This window comes from Thermobia domestica, chromosome 5, assembly GCF_964235325.1.
Source record: "Thermobia domestica chromosome 5, izTheDome1.hap1.1, whole genome shotgun sequence".
NCBI classification, from domain to species: domain Eukaryota; kingdom Metazoa; phylum Arthropoda; class Insecta; order Zygentoma; family Lepismatidae; genus Thermobia; species Thermobia domestica.
Window position 1 is genome coordinate 240,712,850 of NC_137458.1, and position 15,472 is coordinate 240,728,321.

General features: G+C 37.0%; 1 protein-coding gene across 2 annotated transcripts in view; it reads left to right on the top strand.

The window, feature by feature from the left end:
- LOC145686491 (midasin-like) overlaps nt 1-15,472 on the top strand; it is a 630,928-nt gene that overhangs the window by 272,648 nt on the left and 342,808 nt on the right. The gene's annotated exons all lie outside the window — the stretch shown is intronic.

Genomic DNA, 15,472 nt, shown 5'->3' on the forward strand with positions numbered 1-15,472 from the left:
AACTGGTGCGAACTACTCAAAAATACACATCCCGGGTCTCGAACCGAAAACATCTCCACCATAAAACTGCCCTGGAATCGTTACACAAACCAGCATCTCTACCATAACAACCTTCCACCGTCGTGCCTATATAGCATGGGGATGAAATGTAAAATGACGGTCGAAGATCGCTGCTACTCACCATCTAGAATGAGTAGGTACAGGATGACGGAAAGAAACCACATTAATTGACTTTGAACTAAAACTTTGTATTTTCATTAAGCTTGTGTATTGTTGTGATTGATCGTCGACTGAATATAATCGCAAGATCACATATCTTTAAGCAGCTAGGAAGTTAACCACGATGAACTCAAACATAGCTGAGATACACGTACCTTTATACAGCTGATGACTGGAACTGCTATCGATGTTCTGGACGATCTCTATATTGCTGCCAATAGTCTAGAATGGTTGACTATTGTGTACCATTATCCACTATAATGGTCCGCTGAACTATTAGATCTCCTGATCTAATACTGGACGTAGAATCACAGAGAAGTGACTACTGTGACATGAGCAACTATGTTACTACTCGGCGTATGATGATCTCTTAGACGGATCCTTGAGACTGATCCCAATCTCTAAAAACTATAAGGTTTTATACGAAGATTCCAGACATCTTGGAATTCATTCTCGTCGATTTTCTGTATATCTCAGCTATTGGTAAAACGTTGGTTTCACCCGAATTACATCGTGATCAAATTCTCAGACTTACAAATTTCTGCGAACTCAACGATTATATCACAGTTAATGTGTGTCAATGTTACAATGTGACAATCTGATGACAATTCAAAACATTACAAATACAAATTACAATATCTTACAAATTGACAACCAAGCGTCTAGCCGTAGAACATTCATTACATACACACAACATTGATGTCAACACATAAACACACACACGTGTTTACATTACGTGATAACACTTAGTTTCTTAACATTCAATTTTATTAAATATACTTTCCTTTACCAAAATAATATCTTTTTGAATAAATCAATGACATGCCTCAACAATATATATATATAAAACATTTACCATTGCTAATATGCACGTAACACGTGGGTCCCAGTTCGAATGTCAATGGGAGCATATTTATGGTTTCTATTCAGCATTGTGAGACAATTGGAGGGCTGCTTGAATAAAAAGGCTTTTTATTTCAGTACTAAAAGCTCATGTATAGAAGTATACTATTGATTAAAAATATGTATACACCTCAAACTCTAGAGGGTAGCAATTCCAGCCTAAAATGACGCGTCTGCCGTAGTACTACTGTTAAAGACATGTAAGAAATTAACTATCTATGTAATTATAAAATATTATGATTGTTAAACGTTTGATTTTCGCAATGCTTTTATCCTGCTTGGTTGGAAGTCGTGTGTCATGAAAAAAAAAATAACGTTACCTTCTGTGTTTTGTCACTGCACGTAATGACAAGGGCACAAGAAATTAAGCCACGTATTTGTGTCCATACTGACGAAGATTTTCCGAACATTGCTGCTTGGTTTCATGCATAGGTATCACTTAGTCATGTGAATACCGGACAACGATAGTCACTTGCAGTACGTAACTTCTTGTTGAATGACCAAAATGAATAAAGAGAAGTTGATAAACTTACTACAGACTAAAGTATATCTGTGTAATAAGGTATATGTTGCACAGAGATCACTGTAACAAGTCACTGAAAGATAAAATTTTTCAATAGATAGAACAAGAATTAGGACCGGCAGGTAACATTATCGTAATAAAGACTTTTAAAATACTTACGTATTAAAGCACAAAATCTGTATTGTATGTATGTGATTCATAGATCACCAATTTTTAGTCTATAAAGAAAAAAAAAGTTTTTTTGTCGTAGACGTGGTGGTTCAGTGGTAAAGTCCTCATTTCTGATGCATGGATTCCCTAGTTCAATACCAGTTCGCACCAAGTGAGCTTTGTGGTGGCAAACACCGTGTGCATGGGTTTTCTCGAAGTTTTCCTCCCACTTTCTTCACTCCACCATTTCGTTCATCAACATTGCTGGCTCTCTTAGCCTTTGAGCATAATCGTGGACCGTTAAAATAAAAACACGAAAGAAATAAAAGTTTTTAGGTTCATAAAATAGTCGTCAAAAATCGGCGGTTCTGTTATATTATTATATTACAGCATATAAATAATTTTTACACATGATATGCTAAAGGAGATGATGATGATGAGAATGAATGAAATAATGTAATGAAGCAAGTGGGAGGAAACGGGAGAATATCCCATTGAGGAAACGGAAGGAGTTTTTTTTTCAGTTTTTGAATTACATTTAGCAAATTATTTCCACCTCCGTTCATAATAGTTTCAATCGGTTGTATGTTTCTGGTTGGCAATCTTGATTCGCGCTATCCCGTGGCCGACCGTATTGAATGAGTCCCTACTTCCAACTACAATTTTTACATGCTTAATAATGATAATGATAATAAAGTCAAATTATCCAGATAATTACCAATTATTCTAAAAATTTTCTCAGCTTATAAAATAATTTCTGTGTGGTTATGAAGTGTACATTTTAATATGTGAAAATTCTGTTTTTATTTAATAGATCGTTTTTGACCCAGGGTAGTGGGCCAATAAGTTTCAGAAGTCCACACTTTTTAATCGATTGTAAACTAATATAAATTTAAAACCGAAACGTATGTCACTGGAGCATCTTGTTTCCCCCTGACAAAATCAGAAATGACGTCATCTATTTTGACCTTGTCGTAATGTTAATTATAAACATGCCACGTTGTTTACTGTGTACATTTTTATTTCCATTTATTATGCTGTTTCGAAACCGGTAACATTATTTTAGAATGGCCAGCGGGAGGGGCAAGATAGTCCACCGTCCAAGAGATTCAGGTTTTTATTAGTATATGAATATATAACTTTCATAAATGCATGCATTTCTTAAATTCAAGGGGACAATTGTCCCCGGCCCTCCCGAAATGACTCCCTGCTTAAAATTACGTTCAAGTTACTAACGTTGGGCGCTCACTCTCGCAAAAGAGAAAACATCTGCGACAATTTATGAAAAGAATGCCTTGCAACCCTTATGCAACTCAACTGAATCACGTCTCAGTTTATAGAAGTCTGGTAAAATTTGATATTTGACGAATGATTAATAAAAGAGAATGATTATTAAATAATTTGTATAGTGGAAATGTAGTAGTAAACGGGGAAATCGCAAGAAATCCCACAAATATGATTGTCCACCTGAAATCGAACCAGAAACTCCTTGGATCATAGGTGAGCGCTGTACTATTGAGTCAGTATGTCTTCCATATTGTGGAAACGTTCGTAATGCTTTCACATATTGATCAGATATATATATATATATATATATATATATATATATATATATATATATATCTGATCAATATATATAGCAACGGTAGAGGAGGGGGGGAGGGCTTTTTCAAGGATTTCGACTTACAGTAGCATGTACTCCTGAATCTGATGCATAAGGATATGGAGCGTTATTATTTGTTCGTATCAGTCACGTAACTTGTATATCTTTTGAGTCAGTGTATATCTTATTTTAGTTAATTTTGTTTTAATGTACTATATATTTCACTTCTATCTGTATCGATCGTCAACTGTTTATTTATAGTCATGTTCTATATTTAAAGTTTCCAATATAAACTTGTTCTTTTTCAAACCACCCGTATTACCAAAAATATTTATTCCACTAATGCCACTTCAGTCCTATTCTTTATTAAGCTTTCAGTCACCTAGATCTGTGCAGTCTTAGAGACTTCGAATTCGTAATTCTTTAGTGTGTATTCAGTTTTGAAGGTCAGTGAAACATGAAAAAATTATGCACCAAAAAAGTAATCAAATATTCTGCTCTGCTTAAATGGTTGGTTGGTTTGGAAGTTAAACGTTCTTTAAACGCAGAGGCTGTATGAGACATGAATCTACAGCTTAACGTAGAATCCGCATGATTTTCCACTAGCAATCAACCTTAGGTTTCCCGCCCCCAAAATATGTACACTAACGATAGTCATGAAAGATTTTGGGGGAGGAAGTTCGTTGAATTGGAGCTTCATCGTTCATCAACTGGTAATGATTGTTCTGTTTGGTTACATATGGTAAAGTAGGCTTTTTTGTTTATTTATTTATTTATTTTTGTACTTCTAGACTTGTCTGTAAACTTTATGATTTCTTCATTGGACATTTCGAATCTGGTATCTGAGATTTGTAAATCAAATCTTAGCTCTAGTCCAAAGTGATAAATGGTGGATGAGATATAGAAATGTTCAGATTTACTTGTGCGTTGTTGTCAGTAAGGTATACTGAACATCTAAGATGTTCTTAGTAGCGAAAATATTCTAGAAATTATGAGAAGCGTGTTTACTAAAATAAAACATGTTTGCCGTTTAAATCTCATTTCTTACATTGTATGTATTTTCATTTTTTAAAGGTTCTGTTGCCGTTCTAATTTATGATAACAAGTAAATATTTTTGGCAATATAAATATCATTGTATACGCACAAGTGGTCAGCATAAGTTATGGTATTCATGATTCGAAAGCTAATGTTCTTGACAGGTTCATTATACATGTATTTTCTTCATCCCTTGCTTTCTGGTTCTTAAATTCCACGATTTGTTATTTTCCCCATTTATATTTCCGCATGTGGTTTCTGAGTCATGCATCCTTTCTATCACATCTTTGTAACTTATTCAGAAGCCTGGAAACTTCTCTTGACTCTATAGACTTTCATATGCAAAACGAAGCACCTCAGATTATGGATGCTCTAAAAGATTTACGTCAACCACAAAATAGGTAGCACAGATAGCGTCTCCTGATAAATGAATCCAAGTTCTGACAGCTGCCATTAGCTCTGTCTGTTCCACAGTATTAGAGTAACAAATTGACCTTAGTAATAGCATTAAAGAAAGGAGATAGATCTTTAGTTAAAACTTTTCTTCCGAGAAATCGTAAAGTAACATGGAAAAAGGACTAATAAATAAATAGGAATAGTGTCTGGAAAAGATTAGAAATATCTCGTTTGAAATTTTGAAGTACGTTTGTATGGTCGTGGCTCTTCTTTACATACGCCCCACCTACACTCATTATCATATATTATATATTGTGCTAAATGATTATTTGTAAGCTGCAAATTGTCAGCATAAGACTGTAGTTGAAGTAAATCTCAATTAATTTAAAATCAAATTTTCTTTGTTAACATAGTTATACTGTACATCAAACGAAATTTTCATGCGTGAAAGTGCACTCATGTATGATAGTATAAATTTCTGTGGGTTTGTAATTTTTAGCAAAAACCAAATAAAAGGTGGTCATGCTGTGTATGCGTTGTAGAAGCCAGCGGAAGTTTCTTTTTTAAATCGAGGTCTCAGTTGCTTCAAAATGACTCACCGACAGGAATGATTCTCAAACTTCGAAGAAAATGCACGTCTTTTTCATAAAGATCAGAATTTCTTGCTTTACTTTTCTTACGAATTTTACTCTGAATCATCTTGAAGTTGGGAATCAATTCTTTCCTCCCTTCCCTCCTTGCCCTTGAGTGGTTTCTGGCAAAAGCGATAGGCACTGTTGGGAAACCTGGAGGAGAGGACACGAAATATTTCATGAAAGTCGGGCATATTTTTAAGAAATTTATAATTACATAAGACGGAATGACTCCCTTTATAATTTCAAACGCATAATCTCGAACAAATTGTACGCTATGTTTCATAGAAATCGGAGAAATTTTATATAAAGGTAAGCAAGATTGTTCTGTCGCTTTTTCACCCACCATCTTCAAATATCGATATGTCACCTAATACGTAACTGGAAGATCAAAAATAGTCCCCATCAGCATCGACGACCATTTGTCATCGTTCTGGGCGACCAGGAATTCCACCGTGGTAGAACTTGTCGCGAAGTGAAGAAGGTATCAAGTGCATTTTCCACCTCTTCTAAGGATTTGAACTGGCGTGCTTTAAGGCGATTATCCAAGGAATCGTACCGTGCAATGACCGGGGAGTATGCCGGATGCAATAGTGTTTCCCATTCAAGGCGTAGAATGGTGTCCCGGGTCATCCTAGCCACGTGGGGCTTAGCGTTTTCCTCTAACAGGGGGACCCCTTGGCGATTCTGAAGTGCATTGATGCTCTGACCAGCTGGTAGCAGTTCCCGATGCAGGATGCCGCGGGCAGTCCACCAAACACCAAGGAGGATTCTTCTGGTGCAGTGCTGTTTTCGGCTGTTTTGGAACCGGTTCATGTAATGTTAACCGATGATGACGGTGCGATGGAGCTTCGTGCAGGACCCACTTCTCATCATATGTCAACATTCTGTACAAAATTGGCTCCTTCCTCAGATGAGACAGCAAAAGAAAACGTGTCTGCTCGCGTCGCGTTCTGACCCGGAGTAAAATCATGTTGGACTCATCAACTCAACTTGTAGTGCTTCCCAAGTTGTCGAACGTGCTGCAGAATGGTTTCTCCACTCACACTGAATTGTAGTTCCAGTTCCTGAAATGTCTGGCGTTCAACTCAGAGTGTGAGGGCCAATTGAATACAGACCTCCACAAAAAGCGACAGGACTTTCTTTGTTACCTAAATATTATCGTGAAACACGGTTTTTAAGGAGTTTGTTTTTTCCATCTTCACTTTAATCCATTAATATCGGAAGTAGTAGAACTTTTCTACCACTGACGGTTTCAAAACCAAACTACTTCAAGCGCTGTGTACGTGACGTCTTTACTTGTTTAAATCCAAATCCACAGCGTGGTGGCCCAATATTAGCAGAAGACCACGAAACTTCGTCATGCACATTCAGAACGCGAATTTCCAAATCTAATTCTAACAAGGATTATTTTCTTCGTCTCTCGTTTTGTCCCGCACTAGATCGATCGATATTCTTTCTTTCCTCTGTGAACAAACGTGAGCAAATTCAGATTTACTTCAGTGACTTCACGTAGCGTAGTCTCTAAGGCACTCGCTTTTGATGCGAGCGGTCTCGGGTTGGAGTCCTAAGGGAACACTCGGTCGAAAAGGTGTCCCAGCTTTTTTTTTTTAGACCAGCTATCCTGATTGAGAATTTTCCTGTTTTCGTCATTCATACCAGGCAAATGCCGGAATTGTACGTAACATATATGTCACAGACCTTTTCCTTCCTACCTCGGGTAGTGTGCTCGCCGAGGGACGTTATTCCTCATAGATGCCAGTAATGCTCAGAAGTAGATCTACGTATAAATAAAAAAAAAGGATTGACTTTGTTCTGGTCTTCGGCACAGTTGGCGTGGGTCAATGAAAACTTGACCCACGGCCCACTGACCCACCACCCATCGTGTCCTACTCTGATCCACTACCCACCACGCACCGTGACCCATTCTGACCCACCGTGACCAACCACCCACCATGAACCACTCTCATCCACTGTGACCTACTCTGACTCACCAAAATCCATCGTCATCAACTCTGAACACGATCCATGGCCTCTTCTGAACAGACTAAAGAGTTTACACTTGTAATAAAACAAGACTATGAAATTGTTACTAATCGGAGTTTGAATTTCTAGTCAATCGCTCAAGCACCACTCTGTTACAATAACGGTGGATCTGACCTTTACGATGTAAAATGGTAAAGTGTTTGTCAGTGAGGAAATTATAACAGTTCGGGGTGGGGGGAAATTAGTATGTGCCTAAAACATACTTGTACAAAGAGAGTATTCTTGCAAGTGTTAATTTCTGAACGCATTCCAAAAGAAACTTCTATTCGCAGGAAAATACCCCTGTACAATATGGAAAAGGTTATGGTTTCTCAGTTCACAGTATTTTTCTCACAAAAGGCTTGAAAAATTAGTTTTTCATAGTGTATAAAGGCGCTCGGGTACCCTATGTGAGAGCATCTCCATAAAGTATGCTCATAATTGTAATTTGTGTAATCACTAAAACACCACGTTAAATTTAAGTTACAAATATGCATTATTGCAATTATTATGAATATTTATTCAAAGTAGTTTACCTAAAGCAAAGAAGAGACTTACTAAAAATTAGGTACAAAGTTGAATAACACAAATAAGCCATCAGTAATACAAGTATACATTTTCCATAACTCGTAATTTTCCACCTTAAAACAAATCTGCAATCGGATTTATTTCCTGTTGTTAACTTTTTCGCGGTAAATCATCCGCAGCGGAATGATGTCCATCCTTCAGCCAACAAATGACTAGCTCGTCTAGTTTGAGCTTGTCTAGCAGAGGGCCATTAACATTGATGAACAACAAGTTAGACAAATTTTGAGCACTTAGTCTATTTCTAATATCAGTCATCTGTAAATTCATAAGGGGAAATCCCCGTTCGCACTCTGTCGTGGAAATTGATAATACTTCTACCCGATTTCTGCAACTCCTCATCGACAATATACTTGTTAGACTTAAGTCTGATAATTATTTTTTTTTAGTCACTTTTGAAATACTCAACAAGAAGTATCATATCTCTATCACCATTCAACATCTTTTCCATATCGACCATGTCAGTTGGCAATGTCGACTCATGGAGAACAGAAACTTCATCTACTTCATCTACCACGCCTTCGATAGGGAATCTTGTGAATAAATTATCAATTAAAGCCTGATAAACTGATGATTTCTTATTTGTTTATAAATTTAATTTTTGAAATTACACATAAAGGTTTGATACCATTACCAAGTTCCCTCCCCCGTCTAGAAAGCGAAAGGGAACGAGGTTCCTGGAAAGTGTTCAGAGGTGAATGGGAATTTCCCTCCTTCTTCCCCTTCAATTACCATACTGCTGTTTGTCATGTGCGAAATAACGATGAATTTCAATTAAATTATCATAGTATAATTATTTCCTTGTTGAATTATCAATACTTTTCAGTGGAAAAAAGGATGAAATTTAAAAGTTCCAAATCAAGGTAAGTAGACCAACGTAAAGGGAAAAAAAGTATAAAAGGAGGGGTGGCGAAAAGGGCCAAAATCGGCCCCCTTGATTTTTCAATTCATTTATGCTATACTGGTAGTACTAGAGCAGATATGTATGAAAAACAGAATATTAACGAAATATAGTTTGCAATTAAGGTTTTACACAGCACCATTTGTTAACAAAAATGCACAATCGTATTATATTGTAGGTAACATGGAGAAGAAACTAACATTACTGATGAAAACGAAACAAAATGAATATTAAAAAGACAAAAGGTTTCCTTTTTTTATGTTGTCAAAACACTATTTGTGGTATCCCCTATTAGAACTTCGTGATATAGGCCTACTACAGAATGACAATATCACAATAGCCATTTTATTAGTTTGTTCTTCACAGACCACTCAGTGCCGTAACACAACATGTAGAGAGACACACGGTTCTATTTTCACTTTCCTGTCAATCTGAGTCTCCTGCTTTGTTATCATCAGCATCTTCGTCATCAGACCAGCCAACTGTAGCATCTTGTATAAAATCTTGATAATATGTGGAGTGTCTTTCTTGTTGCTGATGAAGGTGTTGATAGTAACCAAGAAACCACAACACAGAAACAATGTGAGCACAGCATTCAACAACAGGTGCTCCAACTTTACACTGGCAATACCAAGATCCAACTGTAGCTATATTATACTGTATCCATAGAGTGTGTATCTTGGACGATGTGTGTCGGCTCTGAATTAAAACTCTTATTACATCTGAACATTCTCTGTATGAGAACAACTTGTAAAGGCCTAGTTCATCTGTGTGTTCAGCTGTATAAGAGGTCGCCTGTTTCAGCTGATATATGCCCAAGGTCAGTTGTTTAAGTTCTTCAAGTGTTAAACGAGGGAAGTCGGTCAAAATGTCAGCAGTCATTTCTTGCCAAATAACCCTTTTTCTTAACCACTTTTCTGTAGTCACGCGGTGTTGCAACTCATTGGGATAAAATTACAATGCTAACATTCTTTCTCCAATTATTTTTGCACTTTCATCATCTTCCATTATTCGAGGAGGCCTAAATGCATTGCAGATCCTACTTACAATTTTGACATAGTCTCCTATGTATGGCACTTGAGAATTGGGCATGACGTGGGCTAGTGCTTGAAAAGTTTCTAGTAAACCATTTGAGGCTTCTACTACCCATCTCACTGATGTAACTAATCTCGACTCATTAGCCTTTTGTGTAGTATGTTGACTTTGTTTCTATAGGAAATGTGGCATCTTTACTATTAGAGTCAAGTCTTCCAAAAGATTCACACTGTCTTTGAATCCTCTATCTACGATGATGACATCATCCTCATTAAGCCAACGTCTTAAATCCTCTGCTTGTTGTCGCATATGTGCTGTGATAATAGAGACATCGTTGTTCTTCCCATCTGCAAAATATGGACCTAAGACATCCAAAATGTACCCTGTGGTGCTCACGATCAACATGGGTTTAACCAGGGGTCTACCTTTATGGATTGAATATGTCCTCCTCTGAAACTGGTAGTTCGAGCTCTTCTCTATATAAATGTAAGTTCCATTCACAACTATTACAGCTTTATCCTCTCCTTGTGTGAAGATGGTCTTCGCAAATGCTCTGGTGTGTTTCTGATAAAATCATCTCTAGTAATATGATTGAAACCGAGATGTTTCGGAACGAATTCAGACATGAGAGCCTTACGAACAGTGTGAAAACATCGTTTTATGATATCTTTTGATAAATCAAAAATTGTAGATGGGATATTATAGGACAAACCACAGCGAAGTTTGGTTAAAAATACCGCTAAACTAGTTCGGGCACTTCTGTTGACAGTGTGTTTCACGTGACTACTTAAGCTTTAAAAAGAACATTGAACTGCTCAGTTGTCGTCCCGGTTAGTCTCCAATAGTCGTCATTATTCAAAACATCAGGAGTGTCAAAGTCTAATCCCTTCTTAGATGCAATGTTACGCAGTCCTTCAATCAGATCTTTTATTCCGGTTTTGTTGAAATTGGTCTGGTCACACATTTTCGCGATCACTTCATTACTTCTGAGAAAATCACCTACTAAATGCCGTGAGCAACACCACACTCCATTAGGAATAATAACACCATTTTCAACAAAGAACTTGCACCGATCTCTTGGAGGTATCAGTTTAAGGTTTTTGTCACTTGCAAATGATACATTTTTTATGCGTATTAGCAGTCCGACCCAAATTAAGGCAAATGTTTTTTGGTGACTCAGGACGAGACGTAAGTATTTCCTGTGATGCGGCAGTAGGCATCTCTTGTGCTGCGGCAGATGTCAATGCGGACGGAGTTTGCGAGGAGCGGTCCTCCGAACGCGAATGTAATATGCTTCGTCGTTTGTTCTTGTATCCCTCAGTGTAACACTTGCCACAAACTCTTGTATTAACCACCAAATGTTTGCTTTTTGTTTTCAAATACTCTAATATTTCCAAGTTGCGTAACACTTTTAAAGCACGTAATGCCTTTCGAGATCCACAACAATCACAATTGTACTGTTTAGGCATCTTCGAACAACTGTTCTTTACACTAAACAACACGAAACATTCCCATCCGACATTCACTCGACATACAACAGCACGACCTGGAAGCAAAGCTGTTACTGAGTAGTTCTAATAGAGAGTGGCCTTGTCAGCTGTGTTCTCAGTATGCTGTAGTGGTTGAGGGGGGAAGGGGATGGGTTTCATTTTCACTATGAGCGCTGTGGAGTACTGTGGCCATTTTTACAAATGTTAACGCCTATCCACTCCTACACAACATACTTAAAAATCATTTTCGTACTCCGTTGCGCTATATACGTAATCACTTAGTAAATGTCGAAAAACAACCACTTTTCAAGGATTTTCTTGCAACAAGCCTCCTTCCACAAATATTTTCCTATAAACCACTCTGCACTGTACGAAAATGCTTATTATTTTTTGACGTTTTATATCTTATAGATTGCTCATATAGGTCAAATTCAGTCCGTACCGCTACTTTAAAAACGACCCCCCGCGGGGGCCGATTTTGGCCCTTTTCGCCACCCCTCCTTTTCCATATAATTATGCGTACAATCCAAATTTAAAATTTCCGTGTAATTAGCTTACAGTACAAATTTTATGCCTACTTTTCTCACAACTTTATTGGTTGATTGCCCTGTTCTATAAGCGCTCCATATAATAAACATAAGCTTCAGCAATTATTATAGTAGAAAGCAATGGATATATGGAGCCAAGCACTGTATTTTTTGTTTCTGATTTTTTTCGTAAAAAACATCGATAGTTTTCGATCATTTTACAAACCAACTCACTACCAATTTTCCATATATAGAAAGTCTCCCCCTCCCACATAAAGGAGAATTTTTTTTTAAAAAAATGGTAGGACATGTTCTGTTTTTTTTTTTTTTTCAATAAAGAGTTAATACACTGAATTTCAGCTCCGTAAGTTTAACGGCTCGCAAAAATTCGGATCCTCACTACCTTCTTAGGATGTTATGCATTATAATAAAAGCAATATAAAATCCCAGTTTGGATTAAGTCCTAACTAAATACCAAAAGTAATTTCATTTGACTTTGCAATGTGACCGTGATAATCAGGCACACATAGTTACATTCAATTTTTTATATAATAATTTATATATTACAGTGATTCAAAAATGTATTTTTTCCAGTAGTTAACTCCTCTAAAAACTCACAGGTCTCGAAAGCGAAGTAGTAGTGTAAGTCCTGCTACTATTATCCCTTAAGAGATCCGGGGTTTTTGGGCTATTTTTTAGACTTTCAGTCAAGCAGCTACTGCACCGTCACTATTTATCCTAGGATCATGGTTCATACCTCATTCTCTTCAGAATGGAGCTGGCTTTCAAATGGTACCACTTGCATGCTCATACCATATACCAGGAGCTGGAAAAATGATGTCAAAGGGAAAATTTCGGATGGAAAATGTTTTTCCTCACACTTTGGGCCCCCCTGGAGCGACCCTGTGTGAACGTACTTAAGGCGGGAAAATCCAGTAAAAGGGATTTTTTGAAAAAAATTCCCTTTTTCACCCTCTGTACCCCCTGTTTTAACGCAGAAATCTGAAAAGAAATCTGGTAAATACTACTCGGTGGACTGAATGTTTGTGCACAATTTCAATCTTCTACGTGCAAAAATAAGCCAGCACAAAAATAGTACCGAAAATGTCCAAAATTCCCCTATACAGAAGTATATTTTAATAAAAATTCCCTGACACTTCCCTAATTACCTTAGGGCCATGTGTCGCACATCATTCTCTTCAGAATAGAACTGCCTTTCAGGCGGTACCATTCACTTGTCTCCATCATGTATCTAAGGCGGGAAAATGAGGAAAAACGGGATTTTTGGGTAAAAATATCCCTTTTTTTCAACTTTTTGACCCTCTGGATCCCCCCCTTTTTTTAACGCAGAAATCTGAAAAAAAAATCTGGTAAATACTACTCGGTGGACTGCATGTTTGTGCAAAATTTCAATCTTCTACGTGCAAAAATAAGCCCGCCAAAAATACTTTACATAAACCCCCTCAAAAAGTATTACACGAAAATATAAATTTTAGACTTATGACGTCATCACCTCCTATGTCTCGACACAGGAAGGTGTGAAACCATCCGTAATGTCTTCTGCAATGCCTCTGGACTTGAAAAACAAAAAACAAAAACAAAAAAAAAAACGGACGAAAAAGCTCAAATAGGAGAGTTATAACGCAATGTACCATGAAACACCCCGTATGGTACAAATTGTACCATGGGATCCCCAAAGGGTTAATACAATTAAAAATATCAATATCCAAAAGTGCCTGAAGTTCTTTTTTCACTTGGTTAGATATACTCACCTCAGGTAAGTAGACAGAAGCAAGTGGAAAAGGAAGGGAAGTGAAGGTCTTGCAAGTAAAACGAAGAAAAATTTACCAGTGTTCAGAAGATACTGTCTACAATGCAGTGAGCAGAGAGGGTTGGTAGATCATACTGAGTCGGTGGGTCGTAGTGGGTCACGGTGGGTGGTGGGTCGCAGTGGACCACATGCTGTTGACCCACGACCCACTGAGAAAACTTGACCCACTCCATCTCTGGTCTTCGGTGCAGAAGACCCGGATTTGATTCCCGGAAGCCTGCCAGGTCACATCTTAATGCAATCAATCCTGCAAGATCTCCAAACAATTTAATAAAAATAATTAAGAAATGTCACTCAGCGGCGTATTTACGATTTTGTTTCGGGGAGCCTTGGTAATTTTATTCCTGGAAATGTGAAAATTTTTCAAGATATTTCATTGACTTTAAAATAGTAAATAAAATTTCGGGTGACTTAAGCCCGGAATCCCCCCTTAAATACGCCACTGTACTGGAATCAAACACGTGAATGTTCGAGTTTGAGTAATGAGCGTTAACACACGTAATGTAATACACCATTGGTATAATTTAGGGTAAATCAAAAGGAACTCCTTCCAACTCCGATGAGATTATTAGGCTCACGCTTGTGGGCCTTATGAGATTGCAGTGTTAGTACGTATGTACGTCCGTCTGTTAATTCATACTGCATCTCTTGAACGAAAACTAATATTGAATCGATTTTTTTTGTTACAGTAGACAGAGCGATTATTTCGTCCGAATTGGTTGAGGGAGTCAATCCCGTAACATCTTCACGGGCAACGATGACTTTAACGGTGATTATCCATAACCCATACATAGAAATGCTGGTGTTAAAATTATTTGAGCTTAAATGTTTTGGGGTTAATATATTTTGTGGTTATGTGGTTAAGCATATATATATATATATATATATATATATATATATATATATATATATATATATATATATATATATATATATGTGAGCACCTGTTTTGCTGTCACTACAGATAGCAAATGTAACAATGTAGGCAGGCGGTGGTCAGAATAAAAAATACGAGGTGCGAAACCAATAGGCAAGCGGCTAGAAATATATTTTGTTATGAGGAAGGCTCTTCATTGCAGATTACTGAAAAGTTGAAAATCTCCAATTGGGATTTTTTAAAACTCGAATGAAATGTAGTTCTCGTACTTTTAAAAAATACATGTTCTACTACGCATAATAATAATAAACATCGTGAATTTCACAATTTCCAGTTCAATATTTTCTTTCTGTTTAAATGAAAAATTTTAGGCTTAATTTTTAACGCCTCAACTGTGAGCTTAAGTATAAAATACGTATTTTATGTTTCATGTAACTATAGTTTATTCTACTAACTTCCAATACTAATTGAAATTGCGATGTCCATTAACTTTATCCTTTTGTGGTGACTCCATTTGCAGATTACACTCATCTCAGCACGGCGATCACTCACACAGATTTGCCGAGCATAATACATGATTACAAATGCATAACTCGTGATCCAGGATGAGTAACGACCTCAAGTTCGTTTTAAAGGAGAAGTTAGAGCTATTTTCATATTTCATATGCGTTATATATATAATATTCATATAATATACTCTAGAATAAGCACGCCACATATCAAGATGAAGCTGAAACTG